The following is a 14,586-nucleotide window of genomic DNA, read 5'->3' as shown; positions in this document are numbered from 1 at the left end:
CTTGAGAAGGTTAAACTGCCAGGACGAGCAGACCGGGTCAGCTCTGACTTTTCAGAGCCCCCTCCTGGGCTCTCAGAAGGGGGCTGCAGATCCCCGAGGCCCGTCTGGCCTCTGATGGGGACTCAAACCCCACCCCACCCCCAAGTAGGACGTCCGCACGCGATCGGCCCTCGCCATACTTGGCACTGCAAGTGCTGGCACCAGAGCAGCTTAGGGTACCAGAGGGACCGAGGAAAGTAATATCCTCACAGCCCGGGGGGTGTAAGTAATGAAAGTCGGATCCGTGAGTAATTACTTTTTAATTAATTAGGAATGATGAATAGCGAAGACCCGGGGACTCTGGGTGGAGTGGTGTTAACTGTAATAGCCTTGTTCCTTTCCCTGCTGAAATTGATTTGCTGGGGGAGGGGGCAGAGGGGAGGGAACACCCTGGGTGTGGGGGACAGAGGAGGGCCAGGCAAGGAGGGAGGGGCAGCCTTCTCGCAGGGCGGATGCCCCAGAAATTCTCTCCACTCCACCGAAGGTTCTCCTCCCTGTGGAAGGGACCTGGAGAGAAAAGGGCTGCACTTCTCACTTCCAAACGCTGTAAGACTCACCTAATTAATCTTCATACTCTTCCGGGGGGAGAGACCCCTGTGATTCTCCCTCTCCGCTCTGCGGGAGCAGAGCTGCTGCCCAGGGGGTACTGCTCAGTCCCAGGACGGCTCAGCAGCAGGGGAGACCCTTCCCAAAGGCAGCCCCCAGGTCCAGGGAACAGTCAGCAGGCGAGAAGGAGTGAGGCCAGGTCAGGTCCCTGGCCAGAGGGGTCCAGTTGGGTCACGCCATCCTACACACGTTTTTCTCACCTGGTGCCAGGAGCATAGTAGACCCCCGGGGCCCCTGCACCACGTGTCCAGAAAACAAGACCATTCCGGATCTTCACCACCACTACCCCCTACCCCCCATCTGCCCCGCCCTCTACTTCTGTTAGGAATCCCATCATTCAAAGATGTGAAAGGCAGTCCTCTAAGCATCTGGCTAATAGTCTGAAAAGTGGGCAGCAAGGGATTGTCACAGCATGAACTCGGGCTGGCATCTACAGTTGGTCCCCTCCCCTCCACTGCACACAACCTCGTCCCCAGGTCCCTCTCTCAGCCTCGGAGGATAGTGAGGGGGTGGGCTGCCCATCCCTGTAGTTCCACCAGGGTGAGCAGCTGGGGAGGGAGGGAGGGAGGAAGCGGGGAGGGTAAGAGGTAAAGATTTTCTTAAGCGTTTGAAGAAGGCCCAGGGCTAGGGTGAGGCAAGAAGGTATGGACCTCCAGCACGAAATTTAAGGGGTACTCAGAAAACTCAGTCTGTCTCCCGGGCCTGTCTCCCTGAGAAATGAGATTGCTGGAGGCCTCGCCACCAGACACATGAAGCAGCCTTGCACCTGTAGGATGCTGAAAGATGAGTGATCTCAGGAATTCCCTGGTGGTCCAGTGGCTAGGACTCAGCGCTTCCACAGCTTCAATCCCTGGTCCAGGAATTAAGATCCCACAAGCTGCGTGGCGCGGTCAAAAAAAAAAAAAAAGAGTAATCTCACAGGCATGGGCGGTAACTAAGTTTTAAGCAACTTTGAGGCAGGAAAGAAAAGCAGATGGGACAAGACAGAAATCAGGAAAAGGAAAGGAAAGAAAGGGAACGTTTCTTTAAGTACCTGCTCTGCGGAGCCACGTTCTTTGCACACCTCGGAGGAGAGCATGTGTGTCCTCGTTTACAGGTGCTGACACACGCAGAATCAGTTTCCCCACCTGTGTAGAATGGGCCAGATCTGAAGATCCACATGAACAAAACAGACAAATGTCAAATCAAGACCAAATCCCACCCTGCACTCAACCTCGCTCTCCTGTCCCTGATCCCAGCCCTATTGGATCCTGTCTTTATTTGAAATTTGGATAATTTTTTCATCATGAATAGTTTGCATTAATTTTGATTGTTCTAAATATCATGTGAAAATATTGTCTATGGTTACCGAGTTTTGACCTCCTCCCTTAAATCCAATGCCCAAGGGCACTCACTGCCTCACCTCTCTCTCCCTAGCCCTTGGCCCTACTTGGAAGCCGTATGGGTTAGTGAACAAACACCACTGATTTTGGAACCAGACACAAAACCAAGCTTAGCTTTGCCAGGACTCCTAGCCAAGCTTCAATTTCCTCCTCCATAAAAATGGGTAACTAGTGGGGTTTCCCTGGTGGCACAGTGGTTGAGAGTCCGCCTGCCGATGCAGGGGACACGGGTTCGTGCCCCGGTCCGGGAAGATCCCACGTGCCGCGGAGCGGCTGGGCCCGTGAGCCATGGCCGCTGAGCCTGCGCGTCCAGAGCCTGTGCTCCGCAACGGGAGAGGCCACAACAGTGAGAGGCCCGCGTATTGAAAAAAAAAAAAAAGTTCCTTCTGGGCTTTTCTTTGGCAAGTTAAGAAACAAAACGCAGATTCAGGGTGAGAAGGGAAAATTGATAATTGCAGTGATGTCGAATCAATTTGTTTGTGTTAATTGGAGCCAATTAAAGTTTGCTCTTTGTAAGTTACCCCAGGTCAGGCTATCTTAGAGAAGTTGATTTCTGGCCAGATGGTAAGAAATGCCCATATCTACCCTCACAAGAGGTGGAGGGAGACAGAGAAGTTTCACAGGCATCCCGAAATGATGAATAGATGGACAGAGGGCTAGAGAGGACAGGACAGATGGAAATGGACGAGCAGGACTGTCTGACAACCCAGCCCCCGTGAGGGGCATGAGAACACGGGGGAAGGAAGACCTAGGCTGGCCTAGGCTGGCTACTCTGTGTGTGGTCCATGGACCAGCAGGGGCTTCGACTGGCAGCTTGTTAGAAATGCACCGGGCTTCCAACCTGCTGAGTCAGAGTCTGCATTTTAACAAGATCCCTGGGGGGATCTGTACATACCATACAGTTGGACGGTGCTGGGCTAGACAGCCCTGAGCTCCAGCCACCCTGGCTCTGTCTGCCCAGGCATCCCATAGAGGTTCCTTATACTCTGCAGTGTTCTCTGCAACACCCCATCCACTTCCGAGGCCATTCGCTGAGAAAGGTTCTATAATCTCTGATCCAACTCCACTCCCCACACATCAGTGCTCCACCTGCTGGGGCTCCAGGAGCTGTTCTCAGGTGTCTGCTTGGCTTCAGCCAATGGGAGGCCCAGCTGGAGATGAGAGACAGGAAGAGAGATAAGCAGGGGTGTTTCTCCCCCCCCCCCCCCCTCTGCCTGCAGGGCTGCAGCTGCACGATAACTCTGTTCCTCTCCTTATGGCCACATCTGTCAGGCACCCTCTCCCAAAGTGACATCTTTTGCTGGCATCTGTTACGGATGCCCCTGCCTCTTGCCCCTTCAGACCTACCTGCAGGTAGCGATGGTTTCCTGGCTTCTCCCCGGATAGCTCTGTATTCTTTGTTGTTTCTCTTAGCCCTATTGTTTTCATTGCTTTTTATTATTATTTAGGTATGGTAAGGCCAACAGATCAGGAGACAACGCCATCGGCAAGAGAGTTTCTTATACTCACAGATCCTGAGAGAGGCACACGGCGCGCCACAGGAGGGCCACGTGGAGAAGCTCCAGGGTGAGTCACAAGGCAGAGGAAGGAGGAAGAAATGTGGGCAAGAATGGCTAGTTTGAAGGATGTTGGTGGGCTCTGGGGCCATCCTGAGTTGCCTGGTACCTGGCGCCTGTTCCTGGAGTGATTAGAGCAGGTGTATAGTGGTCTGGAGCGGGAGGATGGGAGAGCCCAGTAAAAGAGGTCGTTGGGGCCGTGGGCCCCAAACAACATAAATTTATCTCTCACCGTTCTGGAGGCTGGAACTCTGAGACCACCACCTGTCATCCTGGTCAGGTTCCAGCTTGCATTTAAAAATTATATCCCCAGGGAGGAGAACTCGCCCCCCAGGAGAGGGGGTGGCGTAGGAGGCCAAGGCCTGGTGACCCAGGCCTATTATCCAGACGAGAATGTGATGCATTCAGCCTGTGCCTGCAGGGCAGATGTTGAAGCATCCAGTTCACAGAAGCCAGAAACATGGCTCACCCACCTGTACCTCTACCTGTAAAACAGTCCTTCCTTAGACTGTCTTCAGTGATCCCTGTGAAGGCGCCAGCTGCTTCCTGCAGGGCCCTGACCAAATCAAAAAGCAGCCGATGCTCGTTTTCTTTGACTCTGTTCTCTCCAAACCATGAGGACACCTGGATTCTCTTGACCTGGACCCTGGGCCCTTCAGTCATTAACTAAACGTGTAACGGAACGAGCGTCTCCTTAGAACACCCTTTAGACGCGTGTGCGTATCTTCCGGTCATTCTCACAGGTGATTATTCCCTGCTTCCAGTACACACACAAAGGAACTGGGGGCTTCAGTAGCATTTTGCACAGGAAAGCAGGAGTCAGGGCTTCTTACCAGCAAATGGCAAGAGGTATGTTGTGGGTCTAGACCTGGTCCCCTCCCATCCCCTGAGAGAGCGGGGTCATCGCTCCTGCCCTGTGCCGTGTCCACCGTTCCCCTCCCTGGATTTGATGGTTCGGATCAGGAGCTGGGAATGTGCTGAGCAGGCTGCCTGGAGCTTGCGGGCTAATGACGATCAGATTTAACGCTTATTACTGATCTGCACGCTTTCTGCAGCAGATGAAATAATTGTAGAGGAAGGCTGGTGGAAGGAAGAACCATAAATGTCTTTTCCTTTCAGCATTAAACCACTATATCTATAGAGCTTGCCACAATTAATTAGCACTCTGTCTCATTAGCGCCCTTATCCACTCCTTCCCCGCCCCCCGCACACAGCAAACGCGATGCAGCAGCCGGCAGTCCCACTGCCTTCTATAGCTAAAGGAGCCCCAGGCCTGGGCAGAACCGGGGAGGGGGGAGGGGGCACCTGGGGGGACGGGTGTGTTGGCTGGAGGTAGCTGCACCTCCAACAGACAGGAGACTGAGTCTCCTGGGCCCTGAGCCAGTGGGCGTCACCCAGGGAATCTTGCCCAGGCAAAGAAATGCCAAGTACCAGCAAGTGGCCGGGGAGAAAGGGCAGCGTGTTTGCATCTGCAGAAGCACATGCGCTCCAAGACTCGCTGTCGAGACCAGCTTCGTGGACGTGTGATCGGTGCAGTCACATGGGGCTCCATGCTTGGAAGGGCCCTTCTCAAAATTCTTAATACGTTTAACTTTGAACTTGCCATTTCTAAGTGAAGTCTGATGGAACAAATGAGCAAAAGGAGCATGCGTGGTATGGGCTGGGGTGGGGTGGGGGCGGGGTGGAGGCTTCTCTGCTTCTACAGCTCCCTGGGGGTGATTCTCAGCCGCCCACTCTCCCATCCCCTCCCATCCCTGGTGGGAGCCTAGGTGGCAGTGGGCCAGGGCCTGGTGTGTGCACCCCATGCTCTGAACTGTGGGGTCGGGCCCTAAGCATGTCAGCAGCTGCACTCACCCTGCAAGTATCCCCACACCGAGGGAGAGCAACATCATAGAGCAAAGAAGACCGTCCTGATAGGAAGGAAAAAGCTTCTCCTCTGCTTTTAGTGCAAGGAGCTCTGCGTTTTTATTTTCATTTTGAACCAGGCTCTACAAATTATGTAGCTGGCCTCGCCTGCTGCCTCTGGGGCAGGATTGAGGGTGTTTCAGGGGGCTCCCCCAAGTCTGGGCGGCTGAAACTACTACATTTGATCCTTTGATGGACACATTGAGACCCTGCCCTGTGCAAGGCTCTGGGTGGTCCCATTGGGGGGTGAAAGATGGAAGTCACAGATCCCTCAAAAAACTGCAATCCTGGGCTCAGTCACCCTTTCTGTGCAACTGACCACCCATCCCAGGAAATCCAAAACTACTTGTAAATTTCAAAATACAGACGTAAATAGATCCCCGTGCCAATGTTTAAAACCCCGTGCCCTGGCTGGAATTTCCTTAGCTGGAGAGGTGGGCAGAGAAGGACAGAGTGGAGGCCGTTTAGGAGAAGTTCAAACTTAGTAGGATTAGCCAGTTTAACTTTAATAGTTAAACTATGTAGCTCTGTGAGACTGCCCTGTAGTGGTTAAATATGGAATTAGTCAGAGCAGCTTCAATTCCTTTTTTCTTTTCTTTCTTTTAAGCTGGTTCAATTCCTGATTCTGCTACATACTACGTAACTTTTTTAAGTCCATTAAAGTCTCAGAGCCTCACTTTTCTCACCTGTAAAATGGGTGCCCTTGACTCAAACCAAAAAAGTTTTGGATTAAACAATATAGGATGCCTAGCATATAATAGATGTTCGCTGACTGTTTTAGTCAATTCATGCTGCTATGACAAAGACTGGGTGGCTTACGAGCAACATACCTTTACTTCTCACCGTTCTGGGGGCTGGAACTCTGAGACCACCACCTGTCATCCTGGTCAGGTTCCGGTGAGGGCTGTCTTCCAGGTTGTGGGTGGCTGACTTCTCGCTGTGTCTGCGCGTGGTGGAAAGAGGGCCACAGAGCTATCTTGGGTCTGTTTTACAAGGACACTCATCCTATTGCAGACAGAGACCAGTCTGAGCCAGAGGCATACTCTTTCCCTCCGTGAAGTGGGCCCAACAGCCTCTACTCTGATACCTCACAGAGCCTTGGCCTTGAAGTGAGACCAACAAGCATGAAAGTGAGCAGAAAGGAGAAAGCAGAGGTACCACGCAGGCACAAAGAACCAGCATGAGTGCTAATACAGAGGGAGTGCCCGTTTGAGCAAAAAGAAGACAAGAAGCAAAGAAATGGAAGACAGACCTCAGCAGAATTCCAGGCGTTGGGTTCCTGGCTTGCTTCTCTCCCAACAGCTGCTGTCACCCTCCTAAGTCTGGGAGCCCCTCAACCTACCCCACCCCATTCCTGAGACGGCAGAACCAGTGGGCACAGCTGGTGGACGAGGGCACTGGACGTCTGCACTGCTCGTGACGGTCAGATCATTCCCTGGGAGTTATTCAGCAGCTGCATCTCCCAGTCCGTCTGAGCCAGGGTACCGCAGAAGTTAAAGCCCGTGGCATCTATGTCGATGACAGTGGTGGTACAATGACAACAGGCCTGCTGACGTCCATGGCATTCCTTCCCGCCCAGCCCAGGAGCCCAGGAAGCTCATTTAGAGTGGACGCTTCCCCCCAGAGGAACAGCTTCCTGCATCTGTCCCTGCCTGGGGTAAAAGGACAGAAACACTCCAACGAAGATAGCTTTCCCTGGCCCTGGCCACATCCAGTCCTAGCCAAACCTGGGAGAACAGCCAGGACCATTTTTTAATTCTTTTGCAATAAGCATTTTCCTTTCTTCATATGCTGGTTGAATAATGCAGCCTGTAAGAAAAGGGCCCTCAGCACAATTCTCGTGCTCGTTTACAATGGAAATTGGGAAAACGGCGAAACGCACACTGCAAAATGCATTTAAAAGAGATGATTCAATTGGATTTGGCAGCTCTGATATTCGGCACCAGAAGGAGGAAATCTGTCTATGACTTGAACATGTATAATTAAGATGAAAGCCTTAAGTATCGGGTGCATTTCTTTTTTCTTTTTTTTTTTTTTTGCGGTACGCGGGCCTCTCTCACTGTTGTGGCCTCTCCCGTTGCGGAGCACAGGCTCCGGACGCGCAGGCTCAGCGGCCATGGCTCACGGGCCCAGCCACTCCGCGGCATGTGGGATCCTCCCGGACCAGGGCACGAACCCAGGTACCCTGCATCGGCAGGCGGACTCTCAACCACTGCACCACCAGGGAAGCCCTCGGGTGCATTTCTTAAGGTGTCACCGGCTCTGTTGACTTCAGGCGTTCTGATCAGTGGTAAGGAGCATTTATTTCTGAAATCTGAATAGCTATGAGTGAGATGCCTTTCTAAAACCAGCTCTGTGGAGCCAAGTCAAACCCTAACACTGCACAGCTCATCAAGTGGGGCGAAGACAGCCAGAGGAAAGGGAGACTCGGGCCCAGCTTTGGTCTTTCCCCAAGGTGCCCCCCTAAACCGTGCAGGCTGAGGTTTAGGCAAAATCGGATCCACTTGGTGTGCTCTGTTTTCTGTTGGGTGTGTTCTGGTGCCAACGGAAGCACCAGTGCCCTGGGAACTGTTCCAGCCTGAAAGTAGAGAACCTGCTTTGAATGTTGGAATCGAGGGCTTTCAAAGAGCCAAACAGGCATGAGAAAAGCGAGGCAGTAGGAACCAGGAGACCAGGGCTCACACCCCATCTTCACTCCTTGCTAATCGTGTGATGTCAGGCCGGTTACCTAGCCCCTCTGTGCCTCAGCTTTCTCATCTGTAAAATGGGGCTAAATAATAGACCCGCCCTCATAAGAGAGTTAAGAGGGTTAGGGCAATTAAATGAGGTTGCCCACGTAAATTCCAGCATCTCGCATCTAAGCAGTGCTCACAACACGTGAGCTGTTACTCTCTTTGGCCCTCTTTCTCGAGCCACCCAAAGTAATCTCCGCTAGCCAGACTCGCTCGCTGGACCTGCTGGGCCTGTAATCCGTGTGGAAGCCAGAACGTCATGACAAAGTTCCTGCAGTGTGAGATGACTCAGCGATGGAATTTCTGGCAGCCCAACAGCCTCCTCCAGGGACAGCGGAGGCCTCACAAGGATGACTCACAGGCGGCATGGGGGAGGGGGTGGGGGACAGAACGCTGAAACTGACACAAGTCATGTGACCACGCTGTCACATGACTTGAAAACTCGTCTTCCTAAGCAGGGCTGGAATTTCCCTGGGACTTCTAGGGTCTCTGTGCTCTCTCTCTCTTTCTTTTTCTTTTTTTCAGATGGGAGATGAAAGAGGAGACGGGGTCTGAGCTGTGGCCACTCTACTTCGAGGTCTGGCCCTCTCTGGACAGAATGCGGCCAGACTGTGTGTGACAAAGGCACTCACTGCACGCTCTCTTCTTGGGGTGAGAGGAAGGGGGAGGGAGGGAGCGTCAGAAGCCACAGTGCAAAGAAAGAAGATGAAGAAGCTGTAACACAGGGAACACGTGCAGGTTCCACATCCAGATATCTCACAGGCAAAGTCCCCAGAGCGGCCACACTCCCTGGGGGGCCGGCCAGTGCTTTCCTACGCATGCCTGCAGCCCACCCAGTGGGAGCAGCCCAGCCCCGGTCCCCAAGGCCGAGGGACCTGCATCATGTGACCAGAAGAATCCAGCCCCATGTGGCCCCAGGGAGCAGGGAGGAAGCCCCTCCCACTGAGAGTGGCAGCCAGAGACAAGCTCAGGCCAGTTCTGCACAGGTGGGGAAACCGAGGCCCGCTGTGGCTGAGCAGGGGGCTGAGCCACAGTGGGGAGCCGGCACTCCCCGCCTCCTTCTGGCCCAGACCATTTGGCCACACTGCCCACCTGGATCCCAGGGTGCTGGAGTTACATGCAGGTGGCTTCAGATCTCCGGCTCTGCCTCTTACCAGCTGTGTGATTTATGGAAAGTTACTTCGCCTCTCTCATCTCTCTGTCATCACCTGGAAATGGAGCAAAAGTGCTTTCTTCGGAGGTGTGCAAAGAACCTAAACAGTTTGCTCTCTTTCCTCTCCTTTTCCTGACTTCCTGTCTTGTCCCATCTGTTCTTCTTTCCTTCCTCAAAGCTGCCTAAAGCTCAGTAACACTCATGCCTCTGTGACCACTCACCCTTCAGCGTCCCACCTGCGCAGTGATGCCCCCCCCCCCCACATGACGGTAAGGCCCTCAGCTATCTCATCTGATGGAGAGTCAGAGGCTGGAAATGTGCAAGGACACACCCTCTGAGTCTTAAGGGAAGCCCCAGGGCTTCGCTCCCTAAGGGAGAAAGTGCCTGAAAGCCCCCAGTCCGGAGCTTCCGACGTGGTGTAGCGTGAAAAATTAATGTTTCTGGTTTCACGAGTTTTGCTTATTGCTTTTTACCTTCCAAATCAGGCATAGCTTATAGGAACCAAAGCAATCTGAAAAGAGCAGGGAGAAACGAAGACAGAATCAGAAAAGCACAGCGGCTGGGCTCTCTTAGGGAGGGGACACAGGGCAATAGGTTCCGAGGACATGCCTGCCGCTTCACTAAACAGAGGGTGACGTCCATGCTCCTAAGCCGTCAGGAGACAGGGGCTAGCTAGGCTGCTGCGGGGTCCCACGATGCTGGGGTTGATGGTCTACCAGAAGCCAGAGGCAGCACCCCAGCAGGTGGGGGGCCAGGTTGACAAGGGAGTGGTGCTAGGAGAGTCCCAGAAGCCGGGCCTGCTGTCCCAGGCAGGCTCTCACTGTCACAGAGGTGGGCTATCCGTTTTCTTTTAGCAAGTTCGTCTGTCGGAGAGGCCAAACCAGAAAATATAAAAGGAAATGCCCTCTGAATGTGGAGGACCGTCCCACCGGACTATGTTTTGAGACTTGATAACCTAAGAAAGGAGAGAAAAGATATTTGGGTCCCCAGCCCAGAGCTTCTGATGTCATAGAGTGTGAAAAGGTAATGTCTCTGGTTTCACAAGTTTTGTTTCATTTCGTTTGTTTTTAACCTTCCAGATCGATGGAGTGATGAGGCTGGAGAAAGGAGACTGGCTCCCTGTAAGAGGCCCGAAACTGAGCAGAGGGAACAGGGCTTAGGACACAGTGGAGAAAGATTTCACTCAAAAGTGTGAACTCGGGGCATTTTCCCGCTGGAAAGAGAAAGCCCCTAATATCAGACATCTGGTGCCCTGATCATAGTAAATTTAAAAGATATTAGTACTCTGGGAGTTTCTGTGAGGTTGGGCTTATTGGGAACATTGGTTTTAAGAGTGTTGGGGTCTAATTTTTTTTTTTTTTTTTTACTATGTGCATGGCATTCTCCCTCAGTAGATTTTAGGGCTTCAAAGTGGGGAGGCTGATTCTCGCTCTTCATACACTCCCCATCACCCAGAGGAAGACTCTGCAGTTGGGCTTAAGGGTTCAGAGAATGGGCTCTGGGGGCAAACACAGACCCCCTCCAGCCACTGCTTAGATGATGGTCTTGGGCAGCGTGTTGAACCTCTTGATGACAACTGTCCACGGCTGCCCATCTGCCATCCTCCCATCCTCTCCCTGCAAAGCCCACCTCCTGCTGCAGATGCTGAAATCACCAGGGACTCATTTCCCTGCCTCCTTACAGCTCGGACACGGACACGTGACCAGTCCCGGTCAACGAGGGAATCTGTTTGGGGATCTCTGGGAAAGATTGTCCTGCCTTCTGTCTTAAGAGGGAGCAGGGAGAGAGACAGCGAGGCAGAAAGCCAGAAAGAGGCAAAGGAAGCTCTTTCTTGCTCCCTTCTCGCTACCTTTGAACATGGATGGATGAGCAGGCAAGGCCTGGAGCTGCTGCTGCCCTCCTTGGATGAAACGGAAAAACCTCAAAGAGGCCGACCAGAGCCCTGGCATGACTGTGGAGCTGAAGTAACCCCAGAGCACTCACTTCCAGAGGCTTGTGTAAGGAAAAGGAAGACCTTCTGATTTAAGTCACTTCCGGCTGGATGTTGTTACTTGCAACTGAACGCACCCCTCTCCAAGCCCAGACATGCACAGCTGTAGAATGTCACCCTGGGTAGGCACCTGCCCGGTGGCCCAGGGAGGCAGGGGAACAAAGCCTGAGCTTTTGGGAAGAGAGAGAAACTGTCAAGGAAGCGAGCTGGAGAGGCCATGAACATCTGACCCCTCCAGAAAGTGCTACCCAGGCAAAATGCCAGACGAGCTGCATTTCCAACCCCTGATTGATTCATAAGATAATGATGAGTCATTTAACTCTGCCTCCGAAGAGTGAAGCAAATTACCTGTGTCTATATTGCTTAATGACGGAGGCACTAACAGGATCTTTGCCGCCTGCGGAACTGAAACTGACCCATCCCAGGAGGCAATTTTCCGCCCGTGGGTTTGCCACTTGACTGAAGCATCCATCAGATGGGGACTGCACCCCCAGCGTGCACTCCACGTTAGCTGATGTCCTCCATCCACTGTGCTCCCCCTCCCGCCACCTCATGGGCTCTGGCTTTCTTAACCCGATGAGATTGATGTCATTAGTTATTTCCTGGACATGAACCATTGGGTCCCCATTAGCCAACACTCAGCTATCCGGGTGTGAATTTTCCACTTTGGCTACGTTTCCCCAGAGGAGTATTGAGTTGAGCCAGAGTCCTGGACTCCTCTACATCTGCAGCAAATGCCAACGCCCCCCATGGCTTCCAAGCAGAAGGCAATGAGAGAAATCAGGGTGCAGCGGACCTCACAAGCCCTCCAAAGGCCAGAGGGGCTCTTTGGGGTTTTCCATCATTCAGGGTCTGTAGATTTCTTTTTTTGTTTCATTTCCTTTAATTAAGATACGATTTCCATATGGTAAAACTGACCCTTTTAAAAAGTAATGGCGGGCTTCCCTGGTGGCGCAGTGGTTGAGAGTCCACCTGCTGATGCAGGGAACGTGGGTTCGTGCCCCGGTCCGGGAAGATCCCACATGCCGCGGAGTGGCTGGGCCCATGAGCCATGGCCACTGAGCCTGCGCGTCCGGAGCCTGTGCTCCGCAATGGGAGAGGCCACAACAGTGAGAGGCCCGCGTACCGCAAAACAAAACAAAACAAAACAAACAAACAAAAGTAATGGCTCTGGGAGTCTTAACAAATGCATAAAGTCATGGAATCATCACATTTGAGATGCAGAATAGTTCCATCACCCCGAAAAGTTCCCTCACGCCCTTTGTGTCATGCTGTCCTCCTTCTCCCAGCCCCTGGCCACCACTGATCTGTCTTCTCTCCCTAAAGCTTGGCCTTTTCCAGCATTATATACACTGCGTCACCATTGAGTCCAGTTTCTTTCACTTAGTAACCTGCCTTTAAGATGAATCCATGCATAAAGAAGATGTGATACATATATACAACGGACTATTACTCAGCCTTTAAAAAAAGAATGAAATGATGCCGTTTGCAGCAACATGGATGGACCTAGAGATCATCACACTGAGTGAAGTAAGTCAGACAGAGAAAGACACATATTATATGATAGCACTTATATGTGCAATCTAAAAACTAATACAAATTAATCTATTTACAAGACAGAAACAGACTCACAGACTTAGAAAACAAACTCATGATTACCAAAGGGGGAAGGGCGCAAGGGATAAATTATGAGTATGGGGTTACCAGATACACATCACTGACATTCACAGAAAGATAGACAAGACGAAAAGGCAGAGGGCTGTGTACCAGATGAACGAACAAGATGAAACCTCAGAAAAAGAACTAAATGAAGTGGAGATAGGGAACCTTCCAGAAAAAGAATTCAGAAGAATGATAGTGAAGATGATCCAGGACCTTGGAAGAAGATGGAGGCAAAGATAGAGAAGATGCAAGAAATGTTTAACAAAGACCTAGAAGAATTAAAGAATAAACAAACAGAGGTGAACAATACAATAACTGAAATGAAAACTACACTAGAAGGAATCAATAGCAGAATAACTGAGGCAGAAGAATAGATAAGTGGCCTGAAAGACAGAGTGGTGGAATTCACTGCTGCGGAACAGAATAAAGAAAAAAGAATGAAAAGAAATGAAGACAGCCTAAGAGACCTCTGGGACAGCATTAAACGCAACAACGTTCGCATTATAGGGGTCCTAGAAGGAGAAGAGAGAGAGGAAGGATCCGAGAAAATATCTGAAGAGATTATAGTCGAAAACTTCCCTAACGTGGGAAAGGAAATAGCCACCCAAGTCCAGGAAGTGCAGAGAGTCCCAGGCAGGAGAAACCCAAGGAGAAACATGCCGAGGCACATAGTAATCAAATTGACATAAATTAAAGACAAAGAAAAATTATTGAAAGCAGCAAGGGAAAAATGACAAATAACATACAAGGGAACTCCCATAAGGTTAACAGCTGATTTCTCAGCAGAAACTCTACAAGCCGGAAGGGAGTGGCATGATATATTTAAAGTGATGACAGGGAAGGACCTACAACCAAGATTACTCTACTCGGCAAGGATCTCATTCAGATTCAACAGAGAAATCAAAAGCTTTACAGACAAGCAAAAGCTAAGGGAATTCAGCATTACCAAACCAGCTCTACAACAAATGCTAAAGGAACTTCTCTAAGTGGGAAACACAAGAGAAGAAAAGGACCTACAAAAACAAACCCATAACAATCAAGAAAATGGTAATAGGAACATACATATCAATAATTACCTTAAACGTGAATGGATTAAATGCTCCAACCAAAAGACACAGGCTCGCTGAATGGATACTAAAACAAGACCCATATATGTGCTGTCTACAAGAGACCCACTTCAGACCTAGGGACACATACAGACTGCAAGTGAAGGGATGGAAAAAGATATTCCATGCAAATGGAAGTCAAAAGAAAGCTGGCATAACAGGTACACATCACTATGTATAAAATAGATAAACAACAAGGATCTACTGTATAGCACAGGGAACCATATTCAATATCTTGTAATAACCTATAATGGAAAAGAATCTGAATATATATATGTCTAAATATATATATATATATATATATATATATATATATATAAAACTGAATCACTTTGTTATATACCTGAAACACAATATTGTAAATCAACTAAACTTCAATTAAGAAAAAAAGAATGACGGGACTTCCCTGGTGGCACAGTGGTTAAGAATCCGCCAGCCAATGCAGGGGACACAGG

General features: G+C 50.9%; 1 long non-coding RNA gene across 1 annotated transcript; it reads right to left on the bottom strand.

Annotated features, from left to right (window-relative positions):
• Positions 1 to 289: 289 nt before the first annotated feature.
• On the bottom strand, positions 290 to 4,781 carry LOC141277282 (uncharacterized). Its single transcript, XR_012328372.1, has 3 exons — positions 2,923 to 4,781; positions 1,679 to 1,772; positions 290 to 1,522 (listed from the first exon to the last, which is right to left on the bottom strand). It is a non-coding gene; the product is annotated as an uncharacterized lncRNA (long non-coding RNA).
• Positions 4,782 to 14,586: the final 9,805 nt, after the last annotated feature.

The sequence above is a fragment of the Tursiops truncatus genome, chromosome 20, assembly GCF_011762595.2.
Source record: "Tursiops truncatus isolate mTurTru1 chromosome 20, mTurTru1.mat.Y, whole genome shotgun sequence".
NCBI lineage: Eukaryota > Metazoa > Chordata > Mammalia > Artiodactyla > Delphinidae > Tursiops > Tursiops truncatus.
This window is presented reverse-complemented; position numbering and strand designations above follow the sequence as displayed.